General features: G+C 42.5%; 1 pseudogene; it reads right to left on the bottom strand.

Annotated features, from left to right (window-relative positions):
• LOC103602971 overlaps nucleotides 1-335 on the bottom strand; it is a 5,253-nt pseudogene extending 4,918 nt beyond the window's left edge.
• Nucleotides 336-3,695: the final 3,360 nt, after the last annotated feature.

The raw sequence follows: 3,695 nt of genomic DNA, 5'->3' as shown, positions 1-3,695 counted from the left end.
ACTGAGGGTTGCGATCCGTTGCCGGACACGGAAAAAGACAAAAAATAAAATAAAAATAAAAAATAAATAAATAAATAAAATGTAGTTCAGTTTATTGTTCATATGGAATTTGCCTTATGAGAAAAGACAGAGAATCTCCAAGGATGTCTCAAAAGAGGTTTCAGTAGCTAGTCACATAGCAATTAAGGCAGAGAGGGTGCCCTCAGCATGACCACCTTACAACCCACTCCTCGAGAAGGAGGAATAGTCTATTTGCTGCTTGCTACGTAAGCTGCTGAGCCCTTGACCCCAGGTCCCTCACCTGTGGCACAACCCACCATGTGAGTGGCTGCCATGTGGACCCATTACAGCCCAAGGAGACTTAGGGGCAGGGGAACCAGAAGTACCATGCCAGTGTTCACACTGTGTGCTGTTCTGTGAGTCTGCTGGTCTATGTTCGCACCTATGAAGCGGTGGCAAGCCGGCCTGGCTGCTGGCTTAGTCTCTCCTTTGCAGTCCTGTTACTCTTTGCCATTCCCTATGAAGTTGGGGCTCTCCATGATATTTGGTTAAGTTACCAACATCCCTATGCTCCAATTTCTGCATTTAAAAAGTGGAGATAATAAAAATAGTACTTACCTCTTAGAGTTGTTGTGAGAATTAAATAAGCTACTGTAAATTAGGCACTTACAACAGGGCCTGTCATGTAATTTGCTTAGCTCCATTTTCTCCTATATGTTCTGAACTTCTTGGGTTGCCTACTAAACTCCAAATTTTTCCTTTATTTTGCAGTCAGAATACTGCTGTGAGTCCAATGTGTCCCCCAAAATTTCATGTAGTAGAAACTTGATCTCCATTGTAACAGTGTTAAGAGGATGGGAGAACCAATTATGGTACTTGAAAGGTGGGGCCTTGAAGAGGTGATTAGATTGTAAGGACTGTGCACTTGTGAGTGGATTGATGAATTCATGGAGTGGATCGTGGAGTGGATCCACTCATGGGCGTGGTTCTGATGGCTTTCTTAGGAGATGGAGTAAGCAGGTTAGCTCTCTTGCTCAGCTCATTCTCACCATGTGACACCCTGATCACCATGGGACCCTGTAGAGTTCCCACTAAGAAGAAAACCCTCACCAGATGTCCCCTCTGGACTGTAGACTTTCCAGCCTCTGAACTGTAAGATATAAATTTCATTTCTTTATAAATTACCCAGTTTCGGCTGCCCTGTTAAAAGCAACAGAAGGGGACAGTACAAACACGGTCTCATTTTGCAGTGCACTTCATTCTGCCATCTTTCTTGACTTCTCTCTCCCTCATCTCCTGTTCTCGTTAACTTCCCTCCTCCTCCTTCACTGGCATGAATCCTGCCTTTGTCTTTTGTGTGGTAGCCTGGAGACCAGTTTCTGTCATACCATGCCTCTCCTGTGTCAGTCTTCACCCCAAGGTCATTTAAGGATTTTCTTCCAATCAAATTCTTCCCCTAAGATCAAATTCTTGTGAATAAAAGTTTCTTCATCTGTTTGCATTAATTGTGCAATGAATATGTTTGTTCTTGTAGTTAATATTTTAATATTCAACTATGTGTTTGTTTGTTTTAAGTTTTCTTATCTTTTTTCCCCACCATTCAAGAAGTATCAGGGTTTTAGAAATACAGACACAGAGATGATACAGAGACAATTAAGTCCTTAACTTTTAATAATTGAAAATAATTCTGTGAAGTCCATAGCCAAGAAAAAGATCGTAAAAACCGTGGCTTATAAGAGCCAGACACTTGAGAGAGAAACTTGTTTTTTAAATACTCAGTCTGGCTTTAAATATCCAGAGCCAGCACCTGGAGGACCAAATTCATAATATTTATACTGTAACCATGGGTAGAAATATGTGATGTCCTACCATGTCCTGCTCAGAAGGAAGGAAGGGCTTGACCACAGGCAGGAAAGTGAGGACTAGGGTCATGTGCTGAGGATTTCATTGCTGGTGGGGCCCAGTGCTGCCACTCCCTCCCCTGAGGCCAAGTCTCTGCCGGAGAGGCAGAATAAGCTCAGTTTGTTTGAGACATTCCAGGCAGAAAGAACCACTGCCTTCCTTCCCGGACAGCTGGAGCCACTGTAAACCTCGTAGAAGAGCCCTGAGTTGGCCTCTGCAGGAGGATGGTAATGATAAGGGCCCGACGAGTCCAACAGAATCTTCTATACCCAGCACCGCACCGTGCAGGGAAATGAGGTGGACTCTCCAGGCTCCCAGAGAGGGCGTGGCACATGCTCAGGGAGCCAGATGTGTCTTTGTGATTAGACTGGGGACCATGGCAGGGTTTAGCAGGAACATGAGCAATGCTCAAGACCGGAATGAAAGAGTCACAAAGGTCAGCAAAGAGCATGTTCTAATCATGTAGTTAAAAATGTGAAAAGAGGGCCGGCCCGGTGGCGCACTGCTACAGTGCGCCGCTTGAGAAGCGCGGCAGCGCTCCCGCCGAGGGTTCGGATCCCACATACAGACCGGTTCCCACTCGCTGGCTGAGCGAGGTGCGGGAGCAACACCGAGGGTTGCGATCCCGTTGCCGGTCCCGGTCCGGTACGGGCGCGACACTGAGGGTTGCGATCCGTTGCCAGTTACGAAAAAAGACAAAAAGGAAAAAAATAAATAAATAAATAAAAATGTGAAAAGAAAAAAATGGATATGAGAAAAAAAACCTGTCAGTTTAGCAATAAAGTTTTTGGGGGGCTTCACAGCTCTTTATTATTATTATTTTTATTGAAACATAATTGATTAATCAAATTTGTGGGGTACAGAGTTAAATATCAATACCTGTGTATGATACATCATGATCAATTCAGAATAATTAGCATATTTATCATTACAAAAGGTAATCATTCTTTGTGACCTTTAACCAATTTCTCACTTACCTCCCTCCCCGTCCCTCTTTCCCACCTTGAGTAACCACAGTTCTCTCCGTCTGAAAGTTCAAGGTATTATTGTAATTGTTGTTTCTTTCTTTCTTATTTATTTTTTTATTTATTTAGCTCCCACTTATGAGTGAACACATGCAGTTTTTTGCTTTCACTAAACATAAGCTTCTTCAAGCTCATCCATGTTTCTGCAGATGGCAGAATTTCATTCTTTTTTTATGGCTGAGTATTATCCGTTGTGTACATGTACCACATTTTCCTTATACAGTTGTCTGTTGATAGACGTTTAGTTTGGTTCCAACTCTTGGCTATGGTAAATAGAGCTGAATGAACATGGGAGTGCAAGTATCTCTTCAACATGATGATTTCCATTCCTTTGGGTATATACCCAGTAGTGGGATTGCTGGATTGTATGGCACTTCTATCTGTATTTGTCTGAGAAACTGCCATACTGTTTTCCACAACCTTTGCACCAATTTACAATCCCACCAGCAGTGTAGATGGTTTCCCCTTCCTCCCCACCCTCACCAGGATTTGTTATTCTCTGTCTTTGATAATAGCCAGTCTAACCGAGTTGAGATGATACCTCAATGTGGTTTTGCTTTACATTTCCCTGATGCTTAGTGATGTTGAGTACTTTTTCCTTTGTCTGTTGGCCATTTGTATGTCTTCCTTTGAAAAATATCAATTCATCTCCTTTGCCCATTTTTTAACTGTGTTACTGTTTTTTTACTGTTAAGTTGTTTGAGTTCCTTGTATACTCTGTATATTAATCCCTTGTCAGATGTATAGTTTGCAAATATTTTCTCCCAT

Source organism: Galeopterus variegatus, unplaced genomic scaffold (assembly GCF_000696425.1).
Source record: "Galeopterus variegatus unplaced genomic scaffold, G_variegatus-3.0.2 Scaffold4390, whole genome shotgun sequence".
Classification (NCBI taxonomy): domain Eukaryota; kingdom Metazoa; phylum Chordata; class Mammalia; order Dermoptera; family Cynocephalidae; genus Galeopterus; species Galeopterus variegatus.
The sequence above is the reverse complement of the archived record's forward strand: the minus strand, read 5'-3'. Positions and strand labels throughout refer to the sequence as shown.